Source organism: Vulpes lagopus, chromosome 3 (genome assembly GCF_018345385.1).
Source record: "Vulpes lagopus strain Blue_001 chromosome 3, ASM1834538v1, whole genome shotgun sequence".
In the NCBI taxonomy this organism is placed as follows: Eukaryota; Metazoa; Chordata; class Mammalia; order Carnivora; family Canidae; genus Vulpes; species Vulpes lagopus.
Window position 1 is genome coordinate 143,538,455 of NC_054826.1, and position 19,999 is coordinate 143,558,453.

The window sequence follows — 19,999 nt, forward strand, 5'->3', positions numbered from 1 at the left end:
AGGAGATAGGGAAGCAGTGTGCATGATAGGGGGCCTTTTCCATTGATGGGACAGTATCCTTTCTAGCAAGGAGAGAGGCATTTATGGAGGGCCAGAATCACAGGTGTGCACAGAAGTGGGTAGCATCTGTACTTGGTAAATCCATGCTTTCCAAGTTCAGAGGCAAACAAGTGGAGACTATTAATAACAGATTTTGCATGTTGGAGAAAATAAATGTCAAACAAGAGCATGAACTTCCGGGCTCTTCAAAGGAAGGTAAGTAAGCAGGAGAAGGGGCAGAAAGTAGGCATCTCATCTGCAGTGAGAGGATTGTCATTGGCTCCAGTTATCAAAGGGTTAGCAAAGTTAAGTCATGGCCTGTGAATTGGGGCAAATCCATGGAGATACCAAATGCAGAGGAAAGGAGAGAAAGAGCAAAGGTACCAGTGTAAGAAGGAAGATAAGTGTAGTTCACTTAAGAGAGACTTGTGCCTTGTCGTAATATGAAAGGACCATGCCAAAATGTATATATGTGACAGACCTAGGGTCTCTAAGTACAGTGAGGCTCACAGAGGGGCCATCTACTTGGGGAACTCTGAGAAGTCAGGCCTTCAGAGGCCGAAGGGTGAGAAGCCTGCCTGCTCCATAGAAGAAATGAGGATAGAATTGTAGGCTTGATCTTTGAAGTCTTGGAGTAAAGGATAGATACTAAGGGAGTACCAACCCTGAGAATGGAAGGGTAAAGCAGAAAGAGGGAATTCCTCTGGCAAGAGCTGGGAAATTTTCTCTGACTAATCAGATGTGTTGAAGGACTTGCATATCTTCAAACCCAAGTCAGCAAAAAATGCTTTGAGTAGGACTCAGAGCTTAAGTAACCTGAGCTTATGCATTTAAAATACTGAGAAACTTAATAATAGCAGATGAAAGAGAAAAAAAGCCCAAGTCAAAACTTCAGAGAAGTAGTGCTCACAGAGAAGGGAAGGAGAGCAATTTTGCCCCCTACCTCATTCCATTCGATATTTGACAATGTCTAGAGACATTTTGGATTCTTACAACTGGGAGGAAGTGATATTGGCATCTAATGGGTAGAGACTGGAAGAGATGCTGCTAAATATCCTACAATATGCAGGACAGCCCCCCTACCCCACGCAACAAAGAAGGATCTGGCTCAAAATGTCAATAGTACAGAGGTTTAGAAACCCTGGTTTAGAGCTATCATCCTTTGAACCAAATATATCAACCATTAAACTATATGATTGAGTGAAAAAACACCACAGGGGAGAACAGAGGCTTAGGCTAGAAACAGATTAAGTCATGTGATTAGTAAGATCCTTGCAAATGAGAAATCTTAGCCTTTCCCCTCAAATCCCTTACCCTAAACGTTTCAAAATACAAAGTAACATTAATTTAATAGACCATATATATTTTTTAAAAACTGTACAAATTTTTATAATGGTTTCGTGACAGCTTTGAGACACTCATTTTTCTTTACAGTTTGTAAAACACATGAATTGCCTTATTTGATTTGGTATGCTCTGAGAGGTTAAATTTTAATATTTTTTGGATATCTGCTATGTGCCAGGCACTATGCTAGGCGTTGTGGTTGTTAGTCAGATAAAAGCTTAGCTTTAAGAAGTTTAAAATCTCCTAGGACACAGAGATGTGATACACAGAATAACAGAAATATAAACACAGCCATAGGAGAATGGGGGAGGAAACCCAAGTCATTTGCCTGAGGTTTACAAAACCAGTAAGTGGCAGATCTGGAACTTGCCATAAGGTCTTTTGAGTCTGAAGTAAATTTTCTGTCTTGGCGTAACAACGAACTCCCTTATCTTTTCCAGAGGTGTGAAAACAAAACTGAAGAAAATCATTCAAAAACACATCCATAAATTACGGAGTGGGCGAAGCGTGGAAAGAGTGTTGAAAGGGTGGTAGGATATTAAAAGGGAAGATAAGACCCTAGCAAAACAGAAACACAAAGAGGTTGCTGGCTTCAAACCCACTACTGGGCTGTTCTTGAGGTTTGCAGCTATATTAAGGCCGCCGTTCTCCCCAGAATAATATGACTTTGAGTTGGAGGAACAGGAAACAGAAATCTCTTGTGGTTGGGCTAAGTCCCTTCAAATGTCGCCAAACTTCCCTTCCTCTGGTGGAAGCCCTATGTGAGGAATTCTCCATTTAAGGAGAGTGTCTGAGGTGAGTGGGAGGAGAAGCCTAACAACGGCAGGTAAATATAGGGGAAGACACATTAAGTGGCCTCCTCCTGGAGGAATCAGATTCCTCTGGTCAGTTCTTTCTGGGTCCTCTTCCTCCCCCAAACCGCGGTGGAACTATGAAGGCACAATTCACTCCCACTTACTCATTCTGACAAACAAGAAGCTGACTCCAATGAAGTGTCATTTTACAGCTGTTTGCCTCTGCTTCTACTTCCCAGGAGGCGTGCTTTTTGCCATCCCCCCTTGCTTAAGTGGCTGGAGACTGGGGCAGCTTCAGGGGGTGCTGGCTCCCTGTGCTGGAGGGACCCGGCAGGCCTGCGACGGACGCCCAGGGACTCAGTAGCTCCCTTTGCCCTTTTAGGCAGAGAGGGGTGTGATGGGACCCCTGCCAGTGACACAGAGTACTCATTTTTTCACTCAGGCCAGGGCTGTGTCTCTAGGGGACAGAGCAAGAGGTAAACACAAAACCTGATTTGCCTGTGCTGTGTGGAACCACAAAATCCTGTTGTCTCAGGCCACTCCCTCCCTCCCCTTCCACTACCACGTCCTCGAGGCCGAGCTACCACCGAGTTTGTTCTGCACAGTGCTCCGCGATGCATGCAGCTGACTGGACCAGAGCAACCCCTGACCCGTCTGGACCAATCACATCCTCTCCTGGGAACTTGGGAATGGTGTCTCAAGACAGTGAACACATGCCAACTAGAGGTTTCTCACCTTTGCTCTGTGTTGAAATTGCCCAGGGAATTTTGAACACACACACACACACACACACACACACACACACACGATCTCTCTATATTGGAGCCTGCTCTGTAGAGCCTCCTAGTACAACTAAAGGAGCCACAGTACACAAAGCAGACAGAGGACAACGAGGTGAGCCTTCAGAGACAGGTTGGAATGAAAGACCAAAGCTCTAGAAAGAGTAGTCAGTGATCTTGACTCCTGAGAGATTTCTAGTTCTTTTTTTTTTTTTTTAAACTTATTTATTTATTTATGATAGTCACAGAGAGAGAGAGAGAGGCAGAGACACAGGCGGAGGGAGAAGCAGGCTCCATGCACCGGGAGCCCGATGTGGGATTCGATCCCGGGTCTCCAGGATCGCGCCCTGGGCCAAAGGCAGGCGCCAAACCGCTGCGCCACCCAGGGATCCCGAGATTTCTAGTTCTGATTTAAAACATCCTCAGGCCACATTGTAGTTCCACTCTTCCATCTTTCCTTCCAAATGTTTCTTCTGTAGCTACTCTGAGTAGCTACAGAACCGCAGGTAAATATAGGGGAAGACACATTTGCTAACCCCCCCCCCCCCAACGCTGTACTCTAAAGAGAGCTCTGAGTAGCTTCTATTACGCACAACAAAATGAACCTTCACCAGATCCTCTGCTTGGCATGTCTATCACTGGTCCCTGAATACTGCTGATTTTAACCTAGAAATTGCTCTTAAATCTCATTCTTGTGGCCTTTCCAATGGAGTTCTTACGCTTACCCTCCTGAGTTGACTCCCTGGCCTCTTCTCTCTCGTCCAGCCTCCACATAAAACAGATCTGATTCACTCACCTTCAAATTTAGAGTCCTTGTGAGTTCCTCATTGCCTGTTTAAAATAACAAGATAGTTCTGTATAAATTGACCTGTAAAAATATCTCTGTTACTAACTGGAAAAAAAAATTGCAGATAATTACTTCTAGAATACTTTAGTTTTTTTTTAATGTGATAAATATTTATTTAAAAATCCCTGTTTAAATTTTGGAAAAAGAAGGAACAATTTCTAGTCTTGGCAGAGGTTTCCTCAGTGAGGTTATTTTGGATGGGCAGAGAGGAAATTCCCATCATATCTTACTTTTGTAACTTTTAATTAATGATGGGGAGTATGCTAAATTTAAACTTTTTCTGTATTCTTCCAAAATATTTAAATGGCCAAGGTCCTTTGCATTCTGGCCCTCATGTATTTCCCAGTATCCTCTCTTACTACTATGCCACATGCCTTCTGAGCTTTTCATTCTTCCCCAAGGTAGCATCCCGTTTCATGCCACCATGCTGCCACATTCTGTGCCTTCTGCTCAAAATGCCTGAGCTCCATTCTTCATCTGAAACATTTCTGCTTTTCTTTTTTGACCTGGCACAAATATTGCCTCTGGGAAGCCTTCCTAGACTGAGATATCCTGACCCATGTCAGACATAGTTACTCTGTTCCAGTGGCCCCGCGGTCTCCCATTTCTGTGTCTGCTGTAACACCACCCAGCTGTGTTACAGCTGATGAGGTCACATATGTGTCTCTCCAACTTAAAGTGAGTTCTTTGGAGGTGAAGGCTGAGGTTTATGCATCTCTTCCTCTTCCATATCTAGTAGAGAGCTAGACTAATAATGCCTACACAGAAAATCTTGGTTGGTTAGTTGAATGAATGAATGAATGAGTGAATGAATGAATGAGTGAACAAGTGAAAGAATGGGTAAATAGGCTCTTGCACACCAGGTAGAGCCATTATGTAGTCTCAGTCTTCCCTGCCTCTACCAGATAAAGTTGTCCAACTAGAACTCATCTCAGCCCAGTTCCTGATCTGCACTTGAGCACAGAGGTGTTGCTTTTCAGAGGCTTGCAGAGGTAGTTACCAGCTGGGATGGTAACAGTTGATGGGGCACCTTACATGTCATAAGGATCAATTAGAAATGTATTTCTAATGTTGGTATCTAATAATGAAATCATGAGGCTATGCCTATTCTAGAAAATGTCTAGGCTATAGGTCCGATACTTCTGTGTGTTTGCTAACCCCCCCGCCAACGCTGTACTCTAAAGAGAGCTCTTTAATTGCTGTACCCCTGACAACTCCCCCCACCTCACTTCCAAAGAAGTAAGATTCCTTACTGCTGGGAGGAAAGCCAAGGTAAGCTGTGCAAGAAAACCATAAGGAAGGAGGAGAATGGGGCTGGAGGAGAAAGAGCAGTCATGGGGACAGGGAGCAGAGGAGTTCTCTTCAGCGATATGGGCACAGCCCCAACAGAGCAGCTATGAGCAAATGAGACAGAAAAGAAAATTCATTATGTTTCAGAGTCCCTCTCTATGTCTCCCTTCTGTGATGACTTATGGAAGGGACGAGCAGAGAATGAAATTTCTTTTAAATTACATTTTGGCTATTGTCCTGTGCTTAAATGTGGCACTGTCCCAAGGCCAACACACAAGAGTCAAGGCTTTGTGAAAGTGGCATCTATAAATGGGGGAGAAGGACCTGCAGAAAGATGAGGGTTTGCCTCTCAGCTTTGCCAGCCCCCGGGCTGCCTCTATCGCAGAGAAGGGAACCAGAACAAGCAGAGGCAGCAGAGGTCCCAGAGCTGGTCAGTCTGGCTGCCAGGAGGGAGAAAGCCTGGACAGTGAAACGCTGATCTTGGGGGTAGTGGGGTGGAGGGCAACTCAAACAAGGCACTGTCCTCACCATTCACTAGGGCGTTTAGGCCAGGGGTGTCTAGGGGCCCGTGGTGACAAGTTGGAGGGAGGAAAGGGAAACTGTTTGGAAGCAGGTAACAGTTTGACGTGGTACCCTAGGGCAGCCGGAAACTAACCAGGCTTCCGCTCAGACCAGGGATGCCCCAGGAACTGCCAAGCCACCGGGTCACAGAGACCACTGCTGGTAGGTGGTGGCTCCGGAGCAGCCGAAGTTTCTAATATCTCAACAATAGTTTACTCCAAGAGCAGTCTCTGGGGCATGCTCCAAATTGCCCCCAAATGGCTGCAGATTTTAAGATCAGGAGGGAGAAGCTCCATGGAGCAAGGTCAACAAGAGAGAGACAGCAGCACACATAGCATAATTAACTCTGGGAAGAGGGGCTCTTGATCATGCCAGCTCCTATAATCCAGGCTCATTACTGAAAAGCTGAACTTTGGGAAGGGGATAGCCAAGGCAAAGCAAAGTGGTTTCATGAAGGAGGCAACACCTTAGTGGGTGCACTGCACTAGAAGCCATAAGTCCTGGGGTTGAGGCCTTGCCCACTGCTGACATAAATATAATTGGGCTTTCCATTTTCCCGTGTGAAAAATCAGATCTCCACTATCACCTACCTGAAAGTGTTTAGCATGCACTGTGCATTTATTCATTGAGTCATTCTTAATGGGCACTTGCTTTGTACCAGGTGCCAGGCTAGACACCAGGGACATGGGTGGTCCCTGCCCTCCCGGGGACTTACACTCTACTCGACCAATCAAAATATTGCTTGGATCTAGATCCCTTGCTGCCTGCCTTTCCTCTTCCCCACCTCTTTTCTGTGGAATGGGCTCTAGCCAGTACTTCTAGAAATTGTTAGTGGGGGACAGAAGACTCAGAACAGCATACTTTAGGATAGATAGGAAAGTGAAACTGATCTCCTGGTCCTAACCATCCTTACCAGAGTAAGAGGTTTATGGAGACGACAAATAGGTTTCAGAATAAAGCCAGAAAATTATTACAGCCTCCTTCCAGGTTTTCCCAAGAAAAACATAATTTTTTTCCAGGAATACACCAACAGGAAAATGATCAATCCAGCATTTTAACAGTTCTAGGATCAGTAGGATATTTGTTAGGTTATTTTTAGAGGCTGATTAGAAGGCTAAAGAAGAGGACCATAGGAAAAAAATTAAAAGAACCTTGGTGATATAGGTAAAAATACTACAGAAGTGGCTTAATGAAGATTACATATATACCAGTTCTTCTCCTGCTCCACACATTGAATTTTCTTTTCTGTCTCATTTGCTCATAGCTGCTCTGATGAGGCTGTGCTCATATCCCTGAAGAGAATGCCTCTACTCCCTGTTCCCATGACTGCTCTTTCTCCTCCAGTCCCATCCAGCTAGTTAAGATACAAAGTATTTCTGTTGTTGTGGGAATCTTTTAAGTTGGTTATCGGAAAGAACTTCCCACATCTAAGGATGAATGGATGCCAACAAAGTGGAAGGGTTATGGGATGAAATCAGCTTTCTTATGTTTGAGAGAACAGACTCGTAGATAAAGTAATCAAACTCAGCCCGTATAGATGCTTGTTATCTGATGTTATCCTTCAAGGCCCGAATCAAGGAAATGCTGCCCGATATGGATGATTATCATCTCTGGTGTGTTAGCAAGCCTGGACACCTGTAGGTTGATGTGGTTCAGAGCCACTCGAAGATTCTGTTCTCAAGTCTCCTTTTGGGCCTCCAGCCCATCTGACACCTTCTCCATCAGATTCATTGTCCAAGAGGCTGCCAAAGGCTCCTGGCCCTTGGGCTTGCAGTTGGGCTTGGTTAAGAGGAAGCAGTGGTGGGAAGTCCTCCAGAAGAACTGAAGGAAAGTGAGGTGGGTTATCCATCCAACCTCCTCCACAATGGTTTGAAGGCTGCTAGATCCATTTAGAGAAGGCTACATGCAGCTCCCACTGTGTGACCTTTCCTGCAGCCACAGTTCTCACTGGGTTCGGGGAGATGCCCTCTTCATCACACCATCAGTCCTGGAGGCGGCAATAGGCATAAGCCTGCTCAGACCTTTGTAAACTGTCCTTCAATAAAGTCTCCTTAGTCAGCCCTCTGAGTGTGTGTGCCACCTGTCTCCAGCTGGAATTCTGACTCATACACCCTGTGAATGGGGATTGACGAACTTCTGAAATCTCCTTCAGCATTCACTCTAACAAAAAGGTTTTCAGCAAATACTTTTTTTTTTTTTGTTTGTTTGTTTTTTGTTTTTTTTTTGTTTTTTTTTCAGCAAATACTTTATACAGATGATAAATAAATCCTGAAGGGTGAAATAATATCCAAAGCTTTATGGGTTTTTGGTGTATGCTACTCCCTGGACTAAACAAGTTATGTGATTTCATCATCTCACTAATCTGGTGGTTGAGTATGTTTTCCAACCTGTTTTCAGGAAGGTAAACCAGTGTTCATTAGGGTTAGGCATGTTGCCTGAGCCCATACCACCAGTGAGTAGAGTAGGTGCGATTCGAACCCAGAAAGGTCTCATTTCTAAGCTTATATTTTAAATTTTTTCTCTTTATGGCTTCTTCTGTACACTAGCTATTACGTTAGGATGTTCAGGGAACCAGGAACCAAAGGAGGAGGGAGGAATTCTATCATACACCAAGAACTGCGTGCAGAAAAGTAGGCTCTATTTTCCTGAACTGGAAGTCTAGAAGGGGTGCACACAGACACAGACCAGGAACGAGGAGAAGTTACGGCTGAACCAGGGTTGAGCAAGGACCACTGTAAGGGGAGTGTTGGGAGCAGTGATGTGCCGATGCCTGTTTAACCAACGGTTCTCCAGCCCTCCCCAGAACCTTGATTCCATGGTGTGGGTTCTCCCACCGTGGAGAATGTCAAGCCCCAATGGGGCGACCCCGAATGAGGAGTGGGGAAGATGTGCAGGGCAGATCTGTGGAGCCCATGCAAGCACCGCTGAGCTTCCATGCAAGGGCAGGAGTCAGGTGTGCCATGCCCTGGGCACTCCAAGGAATCGAGCTCTGCCGGCACGGGGATCAAGTTGTAGGGGGGTGGAAGGCAGGCAGCGATGAGACTGCAGGGCAGGTAGGAAAAGCCAGGAAGAAAGGGGCTTCAGCTGTCCAGCTAGAGCTGCATCGCCCAACGTGGTGCGCACTCATTGCCACTGAGCCCTTGACATGCGGCTGGTCCGCGTTGAGATGTGCGTATATACTACATATTGGATTTCAAAGACTTCATGAAAAAAGAATATAAAATACCTCATTAATATTTTGTATGCTGATTACATGTTAAAATAGTATTTTAAATGCATTGCACGATTCACATATTTATCATGAATGCCATCTGTTCCTTTTTACTTTTAAGGCCGTGGCTACTAGAAAATTCCAAGCTACATAACTGGCCTGCATTATATTTCCTTTAGACAGCTTTGGCCCAGTGGATTTGGACTTTATTCAACAGGCAACACAGAGTGTTTGGAGAGTTTTAAATGGATGTGGTCTGCTTCCCATAAAGATCCATCTGGTACGGTGTGGAGTTGGCTGAGACCACATGGGAAGATGGAAACTTGACAGAGTCCAGGCCAGAGGGATGTGGTTCTGCGTGAAGGCAGAGGAGTCTGGGATGAAGAAGGAGAGAGTAGACTGGACAGGACAAGTGGCCGACTGGATGTGGGAGGTGGACGAGAGAGAGGAATCAGGGCGATGTACAGGTACCTGGCTTGGGCAACTATCTAGATGGGTATGGGAGGGATGAAAATTTCCTGGGGGAGGAAAATGAGTTCAGTTTCAGGCATGATGTGTCTGAGGTGCCAGGGGACTTGCAGCTGGGTAGAGGGGTCTGGAATCCCGTTGGCACCATCTTAAAACCATATCCCGAATCTACCATCTCCTACCAGCTCCACTGCTACCAGCCCAATCCAAGCCACCGTAACATCTTATCTGGATTTTTGCCACAGCCTTCTAGCTGGTCTCTTTGCTGATGAGTTTGTCTTGCTTTTTCTCAAGTCTCCACCAATAGCGAGAGTAATCTTCTAAGAAGATTACTGTTAAAAGCCATATCAGAACATGGCATGCCTCTGTTCACAACCTCCAGTGAGTTCCATGGCACTCGGTGGTCATATCACTCTGTACAATGTCGTAAGGCCCAGTGTGAACTGGCCCTGCTAGTCTCCGAGCTCCCAGTCCTCTTTCCCTCAGTGACTCTGCTATAACCCCGTTGACCTCCTCAGTGTTGCCAGAACTCACCCAGAACCCTCCTGCCTCAGGGCCTTTGCACGTGTTACTGTTCTTCTGCATTTCTGAGGACTTGTCTCCCTCACTACTTTTGGGTCTTTATTCACCTATCCCCTTCTCTGTAAAGATTTCCTGCTCACCCCATCTAAAATGATACCCCTACACTTTCCTTCCCTTCTTTATTTTTCATTAGCTCTTACCCCTGTTAATCTCATACGATAAATGTTTCTTATTTATCACAGTTATTGCCTGTCTCCCTCATTAGAATGTAAGCTCTAGAAGGCAGAGGTTTTGTCTATTTTATTTTCTGCTGTACCCCCTCTACCTAGAATAGTTCCTGGCACATAGAAGATACTGGATTAATATTTTTTGAGTGAACCAATAAATTGCAACAAACCAATGGGGTGAATACATGAGTTCTAGAAATAGATCTGCTTTGGAATCCCAGCTCTAAACTTGTCATTGTGTTTAACTTGTGTCTAAACTTGGGCTGGTTATTTAACATCCCTGAGCCTTACTTTTCTCATCTATGCAATGAGAGATTAATAAAATCTCCCACGAAAGATTGTTGTGAGGATGCATCCAGTCCAGAAACACTTAAGGAACCCCTCTCATGTGCCAGGAGCTATATTTAATGGGAATTCAATGAGATAATGACATTGTGTCTGCCGTGTCATAGATGCTCTGGAGATGTTAGTGTCTAGTGAGTATTAGAAAGATGGGGAGTGTTAGACGGTCAGCAGGGAGGCCTGCGGGATGCTGATGTGGGAGTGAGTGTCCTGGGAGAGGCTGAGCTGGCTGGGGAGTGAGGGGGTGGGGAGGAGACAGGACTCTGCTGACTGCTCAGTTTACAGGGATGGAACCATGAGGGGGAGCTGGGAGGCAAGCTGGACTTTAAAGGCTGTTTCGGGGAGGGAAGGGGAATTCTGGAGTCATCATCAGCATACCAGTGCCAGAACCCTGAAGCGTGGTAGAGACAGACTCTCCCCAAAGCCACAAGTCATTCCTCCCAGGAGGTATGACACCGTGGGGGCCCCCCACAAGGAGTGAGGAGCAATGAAAAGAACACAGTAACGTGGTAGGATTCCACCCACTGCAGACTTGAGTCCCGTGCTTTACCACTTGAAAATCCCATGAAAAATGTAGAACTGCATTCTGGGCAGAAGTGGACACTGGCTTTTTGTCACCAGTCAGAGGGCTCTGAGGAGGCAGAGATCTGAGGTTGCTGTCCCCGTCTGGGCCTCAGATGGTGTGGAGGTGAGGTTCAAGGCACTGGGAGGTCACAGGTCAGACAAGATGAGAGCATGGAGGACTAGAGGCCCTGCCCTTTCCTCCCAGACTGGCACGGCCCTGGGCCTCCTGGTAGATTTTTCTGGAAGAATTCCGAGGGACCTCTCAGCTCCCCTGTGGAAGTTTAGAAGAAGCCCTTGCCCCTACTTTCAGGGCCAGGCCCCAGGGATTAGGGAGCCCAGGATGGCAGTTACTTAGACAAGACAACATGAGCCCTTTTAGGCACTCTGGCTCCTTCAGGGCTCAGGAGGTAATTTCCCCTCCGAAGGCTTCGTGGTGCGGAGTCTCCACAGCATGCAGCAGGGGACCCCACTGCACTATGGAACGGAGGAGGCTGAGAAGTCAACCCCTAAATAATGTAGGCGCAGTCACAAGGCTTGGTGCCCTCACGCTCTACTCCTCCATAATAGGCATTGCATGAGGGACCCCTGTAGTTCAACCAACTGCCAATGACCTCCCGTGTGACCACCACCCAGGTCGTGAGTGGACCACTGCCCGAACCCTAGGACCCCTCGCCGCCCCCGTCCCTTTCCGATTTCTATCCCTTGTCTAGTACCTAGTAACTACCCCTAAAGGTAATCACTAAATTACTGCGCTGCCTCCTGGAACGATCATTTTCCATGTTCTGTGTGTGTGTTTTGTTTTGTTTCACCAAGGCAGCGTGCTGCCGTGGTAGGAACATGGGTGCTGGAGGCAGGAGCTGCTCTCTCACATCTTAGCTCCGCTCCTTGCCAGCTGGGGATCCTTGGGCGGCCCACTTCGCCTCTCCGCACTGCTTTCTGCAGCTGTGACATGAGGATAATGATCGAATGCAAGCTGCTAAAGTTGTTTGAAAGATAAAATAGGAGTTCATACATGTGAAGTGCTTCGGATGTGAAGCGTCAGCTAGGCCGCTGCCCACAGCGTGCCACCCAGATACAAGCCCCGAGCAGACCTCGAACTCTGGGTTAATGCAATCATACCGTAAAGCACCCAACAAACGAACAGACAGGTGCATGGAGCCTATATGATAAAAACATCAACGATGATAGAAGAGAATAAGGATGCGCCTGTTGCTGAGGTTCTGGAAACAGGAGAAGCTCACCATGACGGGCAGGAGGATGAGGACGAGAATGCATGGAGGTGGCATAAACATAATGAAGAACTCAGCAGAGAAGCTGAGGGGACACAGCCCAGGCCAGGTGTGGGTGTGGGAAGGGCTCCGGGCGCCGAGGCCCCTCACCTCCCACCAACCTGCACCAAGCAAGGCCACGGCAGGACAGCGTTTGTCAACAGGGAAAAGCTTTGCTCTTGTGAACTTTGCTGCCCTTCCTTCCCAACGTGGTGAAGCCCACTTCTCCATCCTGCCTCTGGTTGCATAACTGCACGTCTCCATTCCTGGCCGCCAGCTGGGTGCAGGTCACTGTGCGGCCGAGGCACATTTCAGTGTCAGTGTTCAGACAAGGTTCAGAGCCTGGTGGGTCCTTCTCTCAGAGGGGAACTGTCTTGTGCTCAGGGAGCCCAAAGACCCCATTCCCGACTGCATTCTGGGTAGAGTTAAATTGGAAATGTCAAGCTATTTCACAAAACTGTGCTACATGCTTAGAAGTGCCAAACACTTCATTGAGTTTCTATGGTTTTCTTTTGAAGTTAAATTTCTCCTCTTGATAAATGTTCCTGAGCACTCATTCCACTCCAGGCCTTGTGCCATGAACTTTCCATCCATCCACCTACTTGTTCTTCTAATCAGCCCTGAGCCGTGGCCCCCTAGCCATCTGTCTTATAGAAAAGGAAACAGAGGCATGGTAGCTTGCTCAAGTTCACATGGGGTCTGGCAAAGGTCATGCCCTTGGCCAGTCACTGTTCTGTGTCTCTTCACTTCCTTGTGCAATGATCCTATTTCTGCCATCAGTGGGCTGGGTGATTGGACATGCTGCTGGGGACCGGGGCGGGGGGGTAGTGGGAGGAGGCCTGTTTGTAAGGAGGAGGCGTGCGGGTCCCAGGGTGCTGCATTCCTGGATTCACTTCACTTCACCAAAGGCCTCCCAGGATGCAACCCAGGCCCGGGCACTCGGGGGCTCCAAGAGAAGTAACATCACGGCCTCTGGCCTCCTTGGGTAGTCTCTAATATAACTGGGGACACAACTGATAATAACGACAGTGAACAGTTAATTTCCCCGAGTGTGATTTGGACCAGAGTAGAAGGGCTTTGGGAAGGCAGCTGAAATAGTGGGAAAATGGATCATCCTGGATGAGAGTAAATCCCCCTTAACGTTTGCCGAAAATAACTTCTCTGTTAGGCGAGGGCCAAACACACTTGTCTGGTGGACCAGTCATCAGACAAGCCTAACCTGCCTGACCCCCCGCCAGAAACCTTGGGCAGCTGGCAGATGTGCCTCATTTCAAAGAAAGCGTGAATACTTAAAGGGTGTGTTTTCTTTTCCTCTACATAATATGCTCCCTTGGGGCTGTGCAAAGGATGAAGAAACAGAGCGAGGGGAAGTAGAGGGCTAGTTGGGATTGTGCAAAAGTCACAGAGTGAACCCAGGGGCAGGGACACCACACACGTGGAGGCTGGTTGCTCTGACCATAAGGAACTGGAGTGCGCAGAAACACAATTTGCCTGGGTTGGGGCCATGGCATGGGAAGCAGAAGTACTGGATTCCCCACGCTCCCAAGTTTAGACTGGCATAGCAAACTGAGTGGCCATACTGGAAAGTGTTGAGTTTGGTTCACTAAGTGAGCTGAAGAGTGAGTCTTAAATTGGTTTTGACTCACCACCGTGACAACTCAGAGCCTGTAGAGAGCGGCATCTGTCCCAGGATTCTTAGTCTCCCACACTCCCTCTCCCCCTCCTGATTTTCCCTAGGGTTCTGTGCCAGCTCTGTTGCTCATTCTAACATTACAAGAGGCAGTGCCATTAAAAAAAAAAAAAAAAAAAAAAAACAAGAGGCAGTGCCATCCATTTCCAAGATATTAGTGTTCAGAACAGGCTGATGCTCTCAACTCTCAAAGTCCCGCTAGGGCTGGGAATGCAGCTCCATCCCATTTATCCGAGGACTCAAACAGCTGGCAATTTTGACTTGGTCCCAGAATGAGAGAGGGCTCTTGTCCAGGTTGTGGCACATGTAGCCTTGCCACTTGGGCTCCATAAACTGGAAAAAAAATCCCCTGGGCAGGAGGTATCTGTGACAAATAGGAGTACCATGTGTATCTGGCAAGTTGTATTTGGACAGTTGCAGTGTGGATCTCTGAGTTCTGGAGCAGGGGCATGCTGTCTGCAGCAAAAAAGTCTGCACTTTCTGAAAGGCAAGTGTTGGGTAGGCTTCTGAACATGGGGAGAGACTGAACATCTTGTCAGAAGTCACCAAATAGCTTTGCATCTAGAGCTGTGTATCATAGGCCGACATGAGGTTGGGGTGGTCCAGCCTTATCAGGACTGGACCTGAGCAGGTCCAGAGGGTATGAGGGAGCAGGTCCAGAGGGTATGAGGGAGCCAACTGATTAATTTGACCAGACTCACATATCACCTTTTCCCACTGCATCGGTGCCTCTTGGCAGACGAGAAACAGAAAATCCAGGCCCAGTTCATGAAGGGCTTCACCAGATACCCTGGTGTGAGCCGAGACTAGACTGCATTAATGTCACAGCTCCAATCAGGGGACTCTGCAAAGAGAAGGTGGTAAGTGGTTTGGCTGCCTGGTCAGGGCCCTGGAAGGAACAAGGCCAGAAGATCAGGGGTGAGGTGACACAGGAGAAGAGTACCTTGTCATCCAGTTTGTGAAGAGAGACAAATGGCTTTAGGTACAACTATATTGTGAGTCCTGAGCTATGGTAAGTGGTTTGGCTGCCTGGTCAGGCTCTGGAAGGAGCAAGACCAGAAGATCAGGGTTGAGGTGATACAGAAGAGTACACAGAGGGGGCCTGAAGTGTAGAAATTGTTATACCTGAGTGCCCAGCAGAGAATCTACTAGAGAATCAGACTCAATAACCAGGGAAACAGGATGATTTGACACTTAGATATCGAGCGGCCTGCTCTCAATCACCCCAGTGCTGACATCATGGGTCTGTGAATAGAGTTGCCATGGTGGCAGAAATGGGGACAATGCATATACCCAACAAGGCAGAGTGATTGCCTCTGGTCATCATGAGGAGGCAGGACTGCTGCTGCATCGTGGGGATGGGGAGGAATAGGTTTGGAACTCAGGGGGTCCTGTGGGATATGTCTCGGTGCCCAGCTCTCGTTGTAGATGGGCAAGATAGCAACCACACCTGATAAGGACTTGGTAACCAGGGGTCCAGACCCTCCAGGGTTAAAAGTCTATGTCACCTCAGCAAGCAGGCCATCCAGACCAGCACAAGTGCAGGCAGAGAGGAGGGGAATCCGGAGTGGGAGACGAGAGGAGGGAGATGGTGAAATTCAATCCAGCCTCTGGCTCAGCTGCAATGGTGGGGGCACCTGCCTTCTGATGTGTTTCTTCGAATAGTCCCATACCTGCAACTCCCTTTGGAAGGCTGTGGGCCGATGATTAGATGGTTTTGCCTACAAACCCAGAGCCCAGAAGGGCCTCGCTGTTTCCATTTCCTCGGGGTACCCATTAGCCAAGGACTCAGACTTAGTGAGTGGAACACTCAGCACCACCTCAATAGAGACAAGCTCACAAGTCCCGCCCTTGGGACACTTCTGAAATCTCGCAGCCTTGGCTCTCTCCAGCTCCCTGCTTGCTTCCCCCACTCTCGCACCAGTTTCTTCCAAGGGCTGACCTTTCTAATCACTTGCACTAGCACCTTTATCTCAGGATCTGCTTCTAGGTAATCTTTCACCCCTTAGATAATGGGTAATGACAGGTCATGTTCACTGAACATTAACCACGCACTGGGCATGATGGTAAGAGCTTTTAGTGCCCTGGGCCACTTAATCCTCCTAGCAGGTGAAGGGTGCACAATTATAAACTCTCGGCAGCAAAGCTTAGCACTTAGGGGCATGGGCCCTGGTGGTGGTCAAATCTGGGGTTGAATTTTGGTTGTGCCAATGACCAGCTGCGTGACTGTGGGCAAGTCACTTTCCTCACCTATAAAAGTGGGAGAAGAGTAGAGTCTGCTTTCTAGGTTGGTTATGAAAATTCAATGAGTTGATGCAAGGAAAGCATTGGGAAGTGCTACGTAGGTATTTGTTAAATGAACAACTACTTCACACAGGGGGCAGTCAAGACTTACAAAGACTAATTAACTTGCTCAGGTTCACCCAGTGAAAGCAGCACAGTCAGGATTCACACCCAGATCTGTATGATTTCAAAACCTTCTGTCTTAAGTACAACTCCACGCCACCTCTGGGCAGGCCCACAACCTCTTCCTCTGCCTGCATATAATTCAGAAGGCCCACTGTCCCCCCAAGGCTCCCTGCCCATCCCTGGCTTGTCTTTGTTGGGAGGCAACAGGAGGAAGTGGGGGGTCCCAGCAGCCCCCCAACCCCCGGTTGAGGCCGGCTCTCCCTCAGTACTACTTTGCCTTGCAGGGGCTGCCCTGTGTTCATTCTCAAGGGGATCTCTCCGCAGAACTACATTTTCTTCGTGTCCTCTCCCCCCTACTCTTGCCAAAAAACAACAACAACAAAAACCCAGCAGCGAGACTTTCTTTTGTTCCCGAAGCAATAGCTTATGAGTACTTCTTGTAATCAAAAAATCCTTTCTCTGTTTCTCCAGTTGCAAAGGTAAATGAGATAATAATCTAAAACATATGGAAACATGGAAGGAGGGAGGGAAAACTCTCACTTGCCACCCATGAGGCTTTCTGGGGCCACTTCACCCACCCAGCCTTGACTCACGGGGGACGTCACTGGTCTCCTTGCGGGCCCAGGGATGACACACCTGGCAGGCCTGGCGAATGTCCTTATAAGGCAGCTGCTGTACTGGGCGCTGGCTGCTTCCCTGGCCTGCATTTCAGTAGGCGATGAGGCAACAGCCGGGGACAGGGATGGGCAGGGAAGAGCTTGTTCCTAATTCTCTGAAGCCCCACTCAGGCTTCCCTAACTTGCTTTTCTCTGTTGGTTTGAGTGTGAGAAATCAAACTCCAGGAGAACCCTGGGGATGAGGCCACTTACTTCCATGCAACACGCTCAGGAACACGTATTGGCCCGCTGCTGGGCGCTGGCACTTGAATCCCATGGGGTCTCTACTTACAGAAAGGGAGGAGGTCCGGTTGCAGCGCTGAGCTTCAGGCTACCCAGGATCTGACATTATTGCTTCTTTTTTATTTCCCTGAGGCACTCAAGGTCCATCCAGGTGCCAAGACTTGGGAAGAGGAGGGTAGAATGGAGAAGGAACATTGAACATATAAGTCCTATGCACCAGGCGCAGTGCTTCCCACACATTTCCTCTTCTAATCCTTGAGGTGACCCATGAAGTAGGTGTTTGGGGTTATAGTGGAAAGTTTCCCTAAAATATCTCCTCTGGTTTTTCTTGCTTTTCTCTAGATCCCAGAGTCAGCCAGGAGGAGACTCTGTGGATTGTTTACATTTTCATCTCAAAGGGTGATTTCTATTTCAACCTTAGTGCTTACAGCTCAGATCAGTCACCATGGTTTCCCTCCAGCTTAGAAACCCAAATAAACCACCACAGCCAATGGCAGATGCTTGATCCCATTGCCTCCCCAGCTGGTCACAGTCGCCAGGAATCCTGGAGCCCAAAGTCCTTGCTGATCTCTGGCTCTACCACCCACCTTGCCCCACCATGAGAGGAGATGCCCCCACACCCCCAACCTCTCCACCTTCTACAGCTTAGTCCCTGGGCTCGAAGTTCACATCCCACAATGGCTCCATCAGTCCGACTGCTCGGGATCCAGCTCCTTTGCTGGATAAAAGACCCAAGTTCAAGTCAATGCCAGGGGATTTCCTAGAGCTTCACCTTGTTTGGAGAAGAGATGTCGCAGACACAACCGTCTTTATGACCCAGACTAGATGAATTCCTCCAGTGGTGCGTCCTCGTTCACAACTCATGGGACATGTTTCTTTCTTGGACGGCCCAGAGAAAATTCTGCTGGGAGAACTGGAAGCAATTCTAGATGGCTTCTGAGATGTCAGTAGCCCTTCCCTCTGCAAGTTCCCCCATCCTTGTGTCACCCAATCTTCTTCTTGTCCCCTCCACCTTGGCCACGTTGGTCTTGCTGCTCCTTAACCACATGTGTCTAGGTTGCCAGAAAAAAAAAATACAGGATTCTCAGTTAAATTTAAATTTACACAATGTGTACCAAATTTAAAGGTACACAATGAATGATTTTTTAAGTCTAACTATGTCTCAAATTACTTGTTTATCTGAAATTTAAATTTAATAGGTGCTCAATTTTTCTTTTACTTCTTTATATTATCATTTTTGCTAAACCTGGTGAGAATGCCCAGCTCACTCCTGTCACGGGGACATTCTGCTGTGGGACAGGGGCAGGACTCCCTCCTCACTCCTCACTGGACTCTGGTCTCTGCCCAGGAGCCTTTTCTTCAGGGAGGACTTCCTTGATCCTACAACTCAAAGAGCAGCCCCCATCCCTCCTCCATACAGCCTTATCCCTTCTGACTTTACCTTGGACATTTGTTTGTGTTTGTTTCTTGGCTAGCATGAGCATGTCATGAAGTCAGGGGTTCTCGTACGTTTTATTCACTGCCACTTCCCCGGCATCTAGTACAGAGCTCAGCACCAGTCGCCCGAAACCACTTGTTGCACAACATGGACTGTTTGCATGATTTAAAGAGAAGAATTTTGAGTTTCCAGGTCATCCCAAAAGAGAGAAGGTAAGAGAAGGAGGCCCTGAGATAAGGGGGAGAAAGAGAATGGGAGCAGAGAAAGGGGATGGAGCACCAGGGGATGAATTAAGAGGCAGGTGGGTTCGGACACGTGTAAGAGTCCACGCAGGCTGCGCGATTGCATTTGCACGGGGCAGGGAGAGGGAAGCAGTACGGTTCAGGGTTTCAGAACTTGGGCTGTTAACACGGAGACTCAAAATTTGAGTTGGCTCCACCAACTGTGGTAAGATTCGAAGCATTGAATGAAACTCTTGGCCTCGGTTTCCCTATCGGTTGGATGGTAATAGCAGTGTCACCTACGCATAGCAAGCCAAGTGTGCCATGGGCACTGGGGCCAGGGTCTCTCTGCTGCCAGCCTCACCTCGGGAGGACTCTAATCCAGCCCTGGTGCCGGGATGTCACTGGGGGCTTGGAGGTTTCTAGGAAATGCTTGATGCGGCAAGTGTTAAACCTGGGGTGCCAAGGGCCTGTGTCACTGAGCACACGGGACAGGGTGCGGCTGCGACTGCAGAAGCCAGTCTGGCCTTGACTTGTGCTGTCTCTGTGACCCTGTGCATCCTTTAGCCTTCCAGCCTCACATTCTTCCTGTGGAAAATGGGATGATATTTCCTGATCTGTCTTCCTTGCAGGTTTGGATGACCAGAAAATGAAAGACGAGTGACGAAGAGCTTTGGCGACCCTAAATGACAAGATAAAGCCCAGAATTGCCATGATGTCATCGGCATTGTCTGCCGGGGCGGGTTTGGGGAGGGGCGTCCAGACCGGCTGACTGTGGATCACTGGCTCCAGGAAGGGGGTGCCCGTGGACATCTTGGTGTCACCCACACCCTGCACCTCATAGACACACACCCTCTTCCTGGCGCCAGGATGAACCCCACTCAGAGATGTATCCCCAAAATGACACAAGGGCCTCATGGCAGGGAGTTGCACGACCGCGTCCCCAGGCCGGCCCAGCTGGTGTCTGTCTGCCAGATGTGCAAAGGCAGGAAATTAGCCCGAGCTCTGACTAAACATCTCTGCTCTTGGCCGTATTAGTAATTGGTTACGGTTTTCTAGGATTGGACACATACGTGAGAAGTCCCA